Raw genomic sequence first — 13,177 nt, 5'->3', positions numbered from 1 at the left:
GTTTGAAGTTGGAAGCAGAAATCACAAGGTTGCCAGCTTTCCACACCCAGTCCGCATTTCGGCATGCTTAAAATGCCCCCTTCCCCCCTGTATCTTCTGCTTAACTAGGAGGTAGAGTTATTTCCAGTTCTTTATCTGTCAACAAATTTTTCTAAAATATTTGTATATGCATACTGAAGTAATGGTTTGGATTCCCTGTTTTGCGTGGTACTGTTTCAATCTATGGGACTGAGCACATTCTGGATCGGAAATGTATTAGTAAGTTGGAGGAATAAAGGAAGCTGTTCAGCTTCTGCTGCTTGATTCTCTGTTAACTGGAGTTATTTATCATTTCCACTTGTACAAGGTCACAACACACCCATTTCTAGAAGCACAGACCACAAATAACTATAAAATCACAGATAAATCAATTGAATGAATATTAGCCAAAAATGACCCAGAATTCAGCATCCCAAGAACCCCTCAGGGAAGCACAGGTAAACAGATAGGCTTTGCAGCGTGCCCTGAATCAGTACTGCCATCATATAGTATATAATCTAGTTATACTGCCTTCCCAATGTGGCTGTGTGTCTTTAGATACTATAAGTATATACTATATACTTATAGTATAGTACATATACTATATGTATATATATATAGTATATGTACTATACTATAAGTATATACTTATATAATATACTTAAGTATATAAGTATATACTTATATATATATAGTATATAGTATAGTATAGATGCATATAGTATATAGTATATAAGTATATACTCATATACTATAAGTATATATAGTATATACTTATCAGTATAACACATGAAGGAAACAAATCTGAGAGTCCTGGAAGATAGGTGCCTCCAGCTTAGAGACGCACAAATCCATTTATTGCCTGAGCACAGGTGCTCTGATTTTCTACAGAATGGCAAAGAAAAGTCCATTTCTGTGCCTTGAACTCAAGGCACAGATGTTGCATAGTAAACCTGCATTTGATGCTTTACTTAGCCATGTTACCAGTCTGAGAGTCCCTGTGTTGGCAAAATGATATGCTACAGGATGTTTTGTGTCAGACACAACAAAGATGATGCTTGCTTTAATTTTCTAGATAGCTCTTTAATTTATTTCAACTAACAGAAATAATCTGAAATGGCTAAAATGACTGAATTAGCCTGGAAAGTTACCACCCTGTTTGTCTGCTCTGTCATGTTATTACTCCTGGAGCAAAATCAACAGGAGGGATGTAGTGCTTCCACCAAAGCAGCTGAGATGCAAAGTCTGAGGGCCTGCTTAAGCTGCCAAGGGAAGGTGAACTTGCCCTGTGCCACTGGATGCTGAGAGATACAAGCACCAACTCCACCAGGACCAGAGCAAAGGTCTGTAGCGAAGGGGCAGAGTGAAGAACTGAAATAGCTCCTTCCTCATCTCCCTGGTATAATGAACTCACCTTCATGTTTCCTACTGAAGCTGTATAAATTGCAGCATGCTGGCTGTAGATCCTTCGACACATCTCCCTCCAGAAGGCTTTGGTCCTTGCTTCATTACTTCTTGAGCACTATGAAGTGCTCTGTGCTTTCTGGTCTGCAAAATACCAGACACTTCAAGCCCAAACATGACAACCTCACATAGCAGGGATTCCCGCGCCTCTGTCACAAGGGGGCAGCTCCTTGGCTTCCTGCATTTCAAAGGTGTCATGACCGTTTCTGGGGAGGTACCACTTGAGCTTGCTTTGAACTCAGCCATGTAACCACGAGCAGAACGCTGAGCAAAAGCTGCCTGGGAAGCAGGCTTGCTATATAGGGGAAGCTGGTCTGTGGTTCACTCCTTGGTGCCTTTGTCATGTTCTCTACTTGCACCAGTTGGTCTGCAGTGTAGTCCTATACTGCTTGCCAAGCCTGCCTGGAGGGTACATCCCCTCCTTATTGTCATCATATCTGTAGCAACTGCTGCATTTGCTTATACGGAAGAATGATGTTCAGAAAGTAATTATGCATTCCTTGCTGCTTCTAGTGTTGAAGTTGACGGTTTTATTTTTTTTTTTTCTTTTTGGAAAATTAGTCACTCTGTGTTTGGTCTTTATTTTATGTGCCTCTGCCATCTGTTTTAATCTAGCTGAGGGGGAATGGGGGGAGGCAAGCCAGCTTCTCAGCCAGCCCTCTGGGAGGGGGGAAGGAGGACCAGAAAGAATGGCATGGTCCACAGGATGACAGGCTTGCTTATGTAAAACAGAAAATGTGCCTCCCAAATGCAGCTTCAGTTGTTGGGTGACTGGAGAGTGAACCTGCTGTGTATTTGATAATTTTGTCTGGAGAAAGGGAAAACTTCAGACTCATATTCATAATTCTCCACAGCAGATGGCAGCGATTTATTTCTGTAATTCATTAGATGAGGGGATTGAGTTCCCTTCCTCTTTGAGGCTAGTTTGCATCTAGAATCCAGACCTCTCAGGTTAATGATCTGGATAACTCCTTCATAATCTGTATGGTGTGGAAGAGCCCCAGGCCTGGGAGATCCAGGTCCTGGACAACAGTGCCTGTGGGAGCTGCTTCATGCCACCTCTTGTGCTTCTGATGTTCTGAGCAGAGCAAATAAATATCTTTGAGAAACAAAGTGGTGTCTGGACACCCCATCCCCTTGTCTGAGCAAAACCGTACCTTCATGATGGCAAGTATTCCATGTGGAAAAAGTCCCATATAACCACATGGTCAACACCCTGTCCTTAGAGGCACATGTCTCCTTAGGTGGGTGTCCAGGATCTGGACCTGGACTCTTCGTATTGTGAATGGGCCTCTCACTTCTGATCCCCACTTTTTGGCCACCCATCCTTAATTTAGTTTGCATCTAACAGCCTGAAATGTTCCATTCAACTAGGAATTTTACGTCTGTGTTAGAAAAAGGTGTTTAAAAATTTTATTTTACTTCTGTTCAACAAAAAACAAGGTTTTTGTTTGTTCACTTTTGTTTCAAGTTTTCCTTCGGATTGGCAGTAAATCAAATAAGTGACTATTCAGCCATCTCTGTATATAATTTGTACAACTAGTTTCATACTGTGCAGGAGGAGCTTGCTTTCATGATTATCAACTCAATTTGTACAGTGAGGTGAAAATGCAAAATAGATTTGCTTGTCTTCCAAAATGCTGCCTTTCAGATAAGGGCTTGAAACCTGTAGGAATCACAAAGCAGCGCTGGAGCAAGGAGGCTGGGAGGTAGTTTTACTTCCTTTGAGCAGTAATAAAACGCAGCTTTGTTTCTCCCGCTTCCCACTCATCCTTATGCTTTTGGGCCATATGTTCTTTGCCAGCCCTCTGAAAACACATACGTGTGCTGTTGTAAGTCACAAACCTTTTTCACTGATACACCTGCCTCTGAAAATCTTTTACATGGAGGAGTTCAACTTGAAGTGTTTTCCAGTTAACAGGCATTTTGGTGGAATAGCTCCTGTATTACTTGACTTCTAAGATAAGGTGGGCACTTTATGTCTTAGTTCCTTGGGAATTTTATCAAATGTGGTTTTTATTATATACTAACTGTGAAAGCTTTTATTCATCTGGAAGAAACTACCTTGTTTACTCCTGGACAATAACAAAACAATCAATATCTTCAAACATGTGTCTGGAAAAGATCTTTCTTTCAATCTACAACATAAGAAAACATCATTTTCTAACTACCACTTGGGACAACAGTAGGATATTTATTTTTCTACTCTGTGCTCACCAGGACAGCTTTGAGGGAAAACTGGTCTCCAAAGAGCTTATTGGAAGAGGAGTGAAGGTGACGTGTCAGTGTGCTCTGCCTCTGCATCAGGGTTTCTGTGTGACACAAGAACAGTGCAAATCTGTGGTTATTCACAATTTGGAGACATGGCAAAATTCACATAACCTGCCATCTAATCTCTGCCTAGTTTTTTGGGGAGTGATGCCTTTTTACAAAGACTCAGTCTGCATACTTCTCAGTGTCTTTCCCTGTACTTTTTTTCACTATGTCGTTTGTCTTTATTTGAGTCATCATCTGATCATCTCATAGAATGAAGGTCTTTCCCTAGGTCTTGTTAACCATGTGTAATGGAATAGGCCTGTCGGATAGTAAACCGCATTAGGTTTGCACTGAACAACAGTTCTCTAACATTTTCTTTATCAGGACTAGCTAAGACAATTCAGGCTGTTTCCTCTGAATGATGTGCATGTAGCTCTGGCCAAGGAGTATTTTAAGCAAAACAAACAAAGCAGTCCTTAAAGTTGGTAGGTTTGGGAGTGGGAGGAAAATTAAAAGCATCAGCTTTTTAGCGGAAGTAGAACTCAAAATGTTTTTTCCAGTCTCCTTGGGAAAGACAGAGAGCAAAGGATCTACGTGCTGCCAGAACACCAGGCAGAATTTGTTGAAAGATTTCTAAAAGTTATGCATCCATGGGAAAGAACTTTGTCATGGATGGATGTTTTTTTTTTCCTTTAGACAATGTTTTTTCATCAGAGCGTGCCCCACTGCCTTGCCCTGATGACTTCCACCAGTGAACAGTGACAGCTCTAGGGAGCCACCCTGTGAGGAATGCGAGGAGGTGAAGGACAATAGCAAGTTCCTGCTGTTTGCCTGGGTGGCAAAGGGACCTGGGTCCTGCCCTGTGCAGGGGGCTGCCACCACCCCACTGAAGTGAATGTGCCATGGGGAAATAGCACAACAGACCCTTTCCCACCTGAAATGCTGGCAAACCATGGATCCCTAGGAAGCAGTGAGCCTGGGCTGTGGACGGTGACCTTGTTGAGGTCTGTAACACACAGAGTCTTTCTCAAAACCATTCCATTAGCACGGAAAAAGTGAACTTTGAGAGCACAGGTGCTCTGAACAGGCAGGTGGGAGGCTGGGGAAATCTTACTAAGTGGATGTGAGATACTTGCACAGGAAGATCCTGTATGGGAGCTGTCAGATAAAATCTCAACCTGGGAACATGCACAAAAATTTCCAGTTTAGAAGTGGTAACTAAACTGTTCCCAGGCAGAGAGGTGTAACTACGTGTTTGAGACTGGTGCTTCCTAACTGGCACTGCAGTATTTTATAGATGCTTGTACCAAGATTGATTTGTTCACCACAGCGTACACTTAGCTTGGGAGCTGTTTTTCCAAAATCCAGATTCTGTGCCTTCAAACTTAATTCTGTACTAAAAAGGACATGAATTCTGCTGTACTCTGTGTGGGGTGCCACAGTGCTGGTAATATGAAACACAGAGCCTTTCAGTTATATGCTTTCTCCTGTGTGGAGGCAGTGTGTTAATGTGGGCGGCTAACTGGTCAGACTCTTCATGAGCACCACAAGAAACTTTTGTCTAGGGAGCGTATCTTTCAAAGGGAGAGAGTACCAGATACCTAGGAAGTCCTCGTTTGCGGCTTTAATATGCTTTTTCAGTGTGCGGTTTTTAAATTATTTTTTTTAGGGTTTAAATCCTAGCATTGACACAACTGAATGTTTGAGCGAGAAGAGTTTAGTTCACTCAGTGAATTGGCATAAGTGCTAATGGCAAAAAAAAAAAAAATTGTTCCAGGCCTATATAAGCCATCTACAGCTGAGATCTGGGATTCAGCTGTGCTGGTAAAACTTCTCTAGCACAGATCAGGCTTTAGTTTTCCTCTTTTTCACGGTTTCAAAATACTCTGCAACTCCTGAGCATGCCTTTCTCTCTGCTTCTGTTTATTTGTATTGCAATGTGATGCCCTTTAAAAGTACCAGTATTTGGAAAAATAAGTCCCAGGACAGCCTGCATAAAATCAAATGTGGGATGGAGGGTGCTGGAGTACCCCCTGCATAGTACTTGCAGGTGGCTATATCCCATGCTGCTGCTGAATTACATTGAATTCATGCAAATACAGTGATTTATTTGAAGAACCAGGATGCCAAACATCATGTCTGTGCTGTGCAACGAAGGTCAACGTTTGGCATTGCAGGGCTGCCTCTGAGCAAGCTGGCACATTCACTTGGCTTCACACGAGGCTGCTGTGGTGAGGCTGGGATGGAGGCGAGCTGGAGCAGCTGCCACCAGGCCTAGACCGGCTGCTGGTCTGGAAATGACTTGTGCGCAGTCAGTACGGGGATCTCAGCACCGTGTTTTGGCAGGGAATGACCATCTCTGTGGTCAGCTGGCATCACAGCTTGCTGAATAGTTCCTGGAAACATTTGGCCTCCGGTATATTCTAGGGGTACAACACTTTCAAGAAAGCTTGTAGCAGCAGGGTAGTGTTAAAATATGTTCAAACGCAGAAAAAAGGATTTATCTTCCTTAGGAAGCTTCCTAGATCTGTCAGATCATCCAATGCAAATTCTGTGATTACTAAATAAGGTCTTAAGTTCTTTAACACTTTGCGAACTCATCTTCATTTCTGATAGGAAAATAGCAGACTGTCACACACAACTTTTTTTCCTTTGCATAATTCCAATGTAGTTGTGACACCTGACATACAGAACAGATGACTGTGAATGGCTCCTTAAAATTTAAGCAGATGATTCAGAATTAATTATGAAAAACAACCTTATTGTTGTCCCAGGAATTCAATACAGATAGCAATTGTCTGACAAGATTATTCAGCTTCAATTGATCCCCCAAACTTCTCATTGATAAAACAGCCAAAAAATGATAAGCCCAAGAAACTATTTCCAAATAAATTTTCAGTGTTTTTTTTTACTGTCGTTGATTCCTCCTTCCCCCTAGAATATACTGATGTTGGCTTTCTAAGATATTTTAAAACATAACTTAGTGACCATTTAAGCCTTGAACACTGTAGAGGTGTTTAGATACTACTTCATCCTAGGGATGCTTGTAGATAGCACTTCAGCTCTTTGTTTCCTGAGTAATAAAAAAGTATGTGGTTTCAAAAGAGGTTTGAATAAAGCTATCGTTTAGATTTTGATTATAATAATAACAAAAATAAGCAATAATTCTAGCAGTTGTTTTCTCCTTAAGTTGTATGCTGAGAAAATGATTTTTTTTAATATGATAACAATATTTCTTTGTAATCTTGATGTAAACTTGCAGTATATTTCAAAACATTTCACAACGATTGTTTAAAAAAAATTGACAGTACTTGCACATGACAACATGTAATATTAACCTGGTGCTGAAGAGAAGCGTTAAACTGACTGTCTAATTACCAAAATACGCAGAGGGCACATCAGTACTCTGAACTGCTTCAGGTAAGTTCAAAATCTTCCAGTGGATTCTCAGCAGTTGTAGGCTGTCTATGGCCCCTGTAGTTTCTGAGAGAGATAAAGATTACAAGATGTGCTTTCCCATAATAATGTGGTAAGAAGCAAGAGTAAAGGACAGAGGCAAATGGTTAATGTACTGATCTTCAGAGACTTGAAAAGGCCTGGGAAAATCAAAGGTGAGCCATTGCTTCTGTATCATCTGGCTTGTTTGTTGTGTATGGGAGCAACACTGTGCTTAGCGCTGTTGGAAGTACTAAATTCCTTTCCCCAGATTGCTTACAGCCCAATTCTCACATTGGGAAGCTGGAAGATTTAACTATGCACTACAGCATGCCAAACTGCTTTTCTACCAGGAGACTGGACAAGACCAAATTATAACTTTGAAGATCTTTGCTAAAATGCCTTCTGAGTTTTACCTTTTGAAGCCGTTGAAATTTATGAAAAGGGGCTTTTAACATTTTAACAGTAATACACTGTTGACAAGTAATGAGCAATGTAGTATAGAGTCTCACATAGTATACCCTTATATAGATACATCTATATATTGCATTGTATTTTTGCCCATCATTTACATGTTTTCTATTTTAAGAAGTTATATTGAAAGCTAAGTTTTCTTAGTACTCAAAATGAGTTTTGCTCTTTGGAGCTGAAGAGTATTTTAATGTTAACTCTTCTGGAAAGGAGCAATGAATGGATTCAGGCAAGTCTCCACATCTGTCTAATCCCTTGTTTCTTTCTTCTAATTCCATGCTTTCCCATTTTTAGCCACTAAACGACGACATTACATTCTGGGCCTCTTTTATCTCTTTATTTCTTGATTTACAATCTTTAGGATGTAGCTAGGTCATATATATCAAACATTCCCTCTCAAAGGCCCAGGATTTGAAGGCTTTCTTAAAAAGATACAGATCTAGATACAGACAGTTATATACATATGCATAAACAGGATGCTCTGTCTAATCAATTGACCTGAGTATCTATGGCTTCAAGTAAAACTTGCAAGCCTAAGGAGAAATAGCCAAATCATTGACCGATGACACTGATTCTATAATATTTGGCCCATCCAGCTATGCCATCTTTGTGATGTGATTTAATTAGTGTAGCAACTCGGAAAAAAGACCACGGGGCTCAATTCGCTGCAAAATGTAAGGGCTGTCTAACTACTTAAGTCCTGTGGCATGTGGGCTTGCTCTCCAATGTTTGAAGATTAAAGTCTCAAAGACTGTGCAGTGGTTTCTTTGGTGCACATGATTTAAATGAATAAATAAACCAACAAACCAAACCAACCACCAAAACCCCAAAATAAAACAAAAACCACCACCACCAAAAAAAACCCCAAACCAATCTAGGAGAGGGGGGTTGTGAATCGGCAGTGATATCTCAAGTAAGGGACCCACTGGAATCTCGTCCTGTCTGCTTTGTCTGGGAACTACTGTAACTTTTTGCTCATTTATTTATACAACTGGAGTATGAAGCCAACATAAAAACATGCTTGGCCCATCTAGAAAGAGCACACAAATACACTTTTGCCTGGCTGGCACTCCAGAGTTGTACTGTGATGGTCAGGAACAGCAGATGGCAGGGGGTACTTTTGGCTGTGGGCATGCTGCACGTGTGTCCTCGTGGTAAGGAGAACTGTAATCCCCGTGAGCATCCCTGCTCCTTCCCATGGGAATACTGCGTCTCTGCCCTGGCTGGGGTGATGCCTGGGGGTGGCCAGGCTATGGCTGACCCCATCACTGTCCTTCGTTTGTTTCTCCTTGCTGGGGACTGTGGAATAGGGCTGGTTGAGGGGGAGGGCACCACACCTCCCTGGTGGCCCCTCAGCCTGGCCAGACCAGGCTGCACCCAGACACTCTGTGGGATAGGAAGGAATCAGCCTTCCAGCAGTGGTGTTAGGCCCTGAAGGTTGTGGGTGGCTACTTGGGGCTCCAGTAAGACTTTCAGCCCCTGTGAGGGTGGGGGCCTTGTCCCCTCTGCTGTTGGAGAGCAGCAAGCTCCAGTGCCCGGGGCTCCAGCCACTGTCTGTGTGAGGGGTGCCTGTTCCTCTCCACCTCCCAGGTATGGCTCCTGCTGAACAGGAGGATAACTGAGCCCCCTTGCTCTATTAAGAAAAGCTGTTGGAACAGATAAAATGAATGCAGTTGCCAGCGTCTGAGGAAATCAAATATATTTTCTTTACTTGGAAGCTCTGTGTGTTCTGTATGTGTTTAACTCTGGGTTTTTGGGTTGAAAAGTTCCAGCAATATTAGCTGCAGCTCCCAGCTTCACTGTTGCTTGACCTCTACTGCAACATTTATTATCTTTTCTGGTAATTCAAATGGATTGCTTTAGACCTAGGCAAGCAATCACAGTATTTTCCTTCTGCAAATAATTTATTCCCATTGCTTTGTTCTCACTGTTTCTGATAATGAAATTCTGTTTGTGTTAGAAGACATTAGGAGCTAATGTAGGCCATTCAGCTAACTTTGTTGCAAAATCTTTGAATCTGTTGTGTTGAAAATAGCATATTATTAATATTGCACCTACTTTTTTCATTTGATTACTCCAGTACAACCTATTTTGACCAGAATATTGACTGTTAATACTCTCAATTCACTAGGAAGTATGCAACACTGTGTGGAAGAAAACCTCATAGACATAATCATTTATTCATCAACTAATGTAAATCCAAATGTTAATTAAATAAAACCTATAAGAACAGCACAGGAGCTTTCGGAAAACACGTGACCTGAGATAATGTAGGAGGGAAAAATGCTAAAATGTACTGAAGTCCTTGCTTCACTGTTATTTTCAGCTAGTCATGAAAAAAATGCTGCAGACCTGTAAATGCCATGAAGGTTTCTCGTATATCTCAGTTGGAGATGAGATACATTGTGGAAAGTAAGTACAGAAGAACACTGAAGAAAGAAGAAAAACAAACAAAAAAAAGAACTCTGACAAGCAAACAAACAAGCAATAAACCTTCAGAACAAACAAAACCCACAAAAATCCACAAACTAAATGCAAATGAACAACCCCCCCAAAAAAAAGAAACCCACACAAACCATTCCCACCCCCCCCACAAAAAACCAAAAAAAACCGCAGTCCCTAAAATAAAATTTGACTTCTTCTGATAACCATCAAATACAGTACAGGATCATTAGATTAACCTTCTGTTATGACAAAAAGCATTGCTGTAACCTGTTTCAGCTACATTTAATGTGATCAGTAGCTTTATGCTCCTTATTACATTTAAATGGATAAAGATTTTAATTTAGATAAATGGGTACCTGACATTAACTGTTGTTTTTTTATATATATGTGCTGCTTTGATGTTGGCTTCTGACTTCTGACGATTAAGAGATTGTTGTTTTTCCTGTAGTGAGCGGTGTTGAAGTTTGATGGCAAGAAGGAAATATGTTCTTTGTGCAGATGTTGCTTCTGCAGCAACAGCCAGCAAGAATGATGGAGCTGGTCTTCGTGTATAATGCCTGACAAAACAGTTGCCTCTGCCCAATGCTGTGAGCCTGGCTGCCCTTTTTGCTGGTTTGCCTCTGCCCAGTTTAGAGAACTGTAGCAATGAGTGCCTCTTCAGGCTTAAGAAATAGATGCATTGGTTTAAACACTAGAGATAGTTATTCAGTTAGAAGTAGTCAATATCTGTGCCAAAACTAGTTTGGGAAGGTACCCGTTGGATGGTGGAGCAGGGCAATGTGGATCAAGCAAGTGTGCTGGCACCTTCCTGCTTCCCAGAACTGATTTCTCTCTTCTGCACCAGATCATCTCCTTGCTGCCTTGACATTCACCCTACATGCCCAGGATCCCACATGAATCTCAGCAGCTGGTGCCAAGCTAGTGGGGTCCCTTTTGTGCCTTCATGACTGCAAAGATACTAGGAGAACCTGGATGAATGAATGACTTAAGTGTCTCTATACGTAAAATGGACATTCCAGTATGCATAATAAATTTATTGTAAACTTTCAGCTGTGTGGATAGTCCTGGAACTGAAGAATTGAAGTAAGGAGCAAAATGCACTTAGACTAGAAAGTATCTAGTTCAAATAATGTTACAACTTGCAATTGTTCCTCCTTTGGTCTGACTGTGGGCTAGTTTAATCAGGGCCATTTAATTTCATCAAAGGTTGCTCAGATGTCATGGTGTGGAGCGGCACTAATGATCTCCAGAAGGTTGTGCTGCAGAGCAACTTGGAAATAATGATGCTGAGCATTTACAGATGTTGGTATGGCCAAATGCTTGCACATTGCTTGAGGTAACCTTGTAAAGACAAGCGATTGTTAGAAATTTGGGTATTTGGGTCTCTGAAACAAGCCTGTGGTGAATAGCTGGAGCCTCATGGGGCCGTTGTGAGCAGCGCTGTATTCGGGGAAGCAGCAGATCCTTCATTCTTTCTTCTTCTCTCATTGCTTCTTGGTGGGATAATGAAATGCAATGAAAAGGAGTTTTGTTCATCAGACATATCAGGCATTTTGAACACAAAGCAATTATTTCTTCGTCCCTTTTCCCCCAGAAATTTTCTTCCAGCTAGAAAAATAGATGCACTCTAGCTGGGGATTCTTGCCCTGTACCGCTGACAGTATCATACATGTTTTTCGCTGTCTGGCTGAACACTTGTCAGACCAAGGCTAAAGGACTGTTAGCCATAATTGGCTTTAAAGAAAGAACTGTCTGATTGTTTCTTAATAATACATTTTTTTTTTGAGCCTAAAGTAATTAAAACTCTTTTGCTGCCTTGATGGTTGTTACAGAATATCCAGAAGGTGGACATTGACCAGTTTTCAAAATACAAGAAGTTGGTGTCTTGGTGGCTCTATTTTTGCTAAGATGTAGGAGTAGAGAAGAGGTACCTGTGACCTCTTATTCAGCTGTTGTGAGCATGCTTTCTTGAGTTTGCGTGCGGGTAAGAAGTATGCCTTACAAGGAAGCTCAGCTGCGTCATTGATTATATTGTGCTAATAAAAGTCTGCAATATAACTGTTGACAAGAAACATCCGTTTAGAAAATTGGTAGCAAGGGGCTCTTAATTTACTTGATTCCATGGCATGAGAAAATTATTTTCCAGCCTGAAAATGAAGCTGAAGAATTTGGGTTTTGACCTCAGCTCTATGTGCCACTTACATCTTACAAGAATAAGAATAATAACAACAGTTATTTTGTCAGGCTTCTTCAGCTGTGTATATTGCAGGTTGATAATAAAAATGGTGTTATAAATTACATATGGGAATAGGTCTTTTTAATATTCTCAGTTTGCCGTTGATGATGATTACTGCACTTGCACTCTAAAAGCAGTTATGTAAAACCAGCAAAAGGTCTGTCACAGGAAAGGCAATTGCCTTTGAAAAGTTTTCATAAGCTGTGCTATTAAGTATTTATATGTGTGGTCTCAGAGCAGGCAGACTGAAAAGTAACTGCCTTTAAGAATGTCACAAATGTTTCTGGGGATCCGTGGGAGAAGGAATATTTGGATCATTTATCCATCAAAAAAAGAGACTGATGAGCACAGGAACATTCTTCTGACTATAGTAAAAATGTCAGTCTATAGACTTCTGGCTGTTTCAAGCCTTTGCTTTTCATTTAAGATTCTACTGCCCTTTAAGATAATTTGATCAGAACATTAAAGGCACATTCAAATCATGTGTCCTCTTCAATCAGGATATTTTTATTCCTATATGTAGGCTACAGATGCCACAGAAGTAACGATTCAGTTGGTAGGGGTGAGGAATCCAAGTGCCTCCTTTAGACCTACTTTTATGTGGTTAAAAATTGTGTTTTACTACCTATAAAGAAGCTTCTAGTGCTATTGCTACAGTCATATATAGGGGAGCTGTTCAAAAAGACAACCAAGACTGCCTGTATTTACTAACTTTAGCCAAAAGGCATAGAATTAACTGCTTGCTTTTCCTAAAGCTCTGTTTACAACCAAAGAAAAGCTCATAAAGATGTATTCTCTATGAAACAGGATAAAGAACCTCACATACCAATTTCTTGAGAAAACCTTTCAACA

General features: G+C 40.8%; 1 protein-coding gene across 6 annotated transcripts in view; it reads right to left on the bottom strand.

Annotated features, from left to right (window-relative positions):
* Positions 1-13,177, bottom strand: part of HTR1F (5-hydroxytryptamine receptor 1F) — a 169,260-nt gene that overhangs the window by 57,779 nt on the left and 98,304 nt on the right. Inside the window, exons 3-4 of one of the 6 annotated variants that reach the window (XM_065065028.1) lie at positions 7,077-7,221; positions 1,433-1,566 (exon numbers count right to left, since the gene is read on the bottom strand). The exons of 2 other annotated variants lie outside the window; for them this stretch is intronic. The gene's annotated coding sequence lies outside the window, so the exon portion shown is untranslated. Of the gene's footprint in view, positions 1-1,432; positions 1,584-3,699; positions 7,055-7,076; positions 7,222-13,177 lie in introns of those variants that run through there. 3 more of the 6 variants (XM_065065055.1, XM_021299646.2, XM_021299642.2) reach the window with 3 other exon arrangements.

The sequence above is a fragment of the Columba livia genome, chromosome 1, assembly GCF_036013475.1.
Source record: "Columba livia isolate bColLiv1 breed racing homer chromosome 1, bColLiv1.pat.W.v2, whole genome shotgun sequence".
NCBI lineage: Eukaryota > Metazoa > Chordata > Aves > Columbiformes > Columbidae > Columba > Columba livia.
The sequence above is the reverse complement of the archived record's forward strand: the minus strand, read 5'-3'. Positions and strand labels throughout refer to the sequence as shown.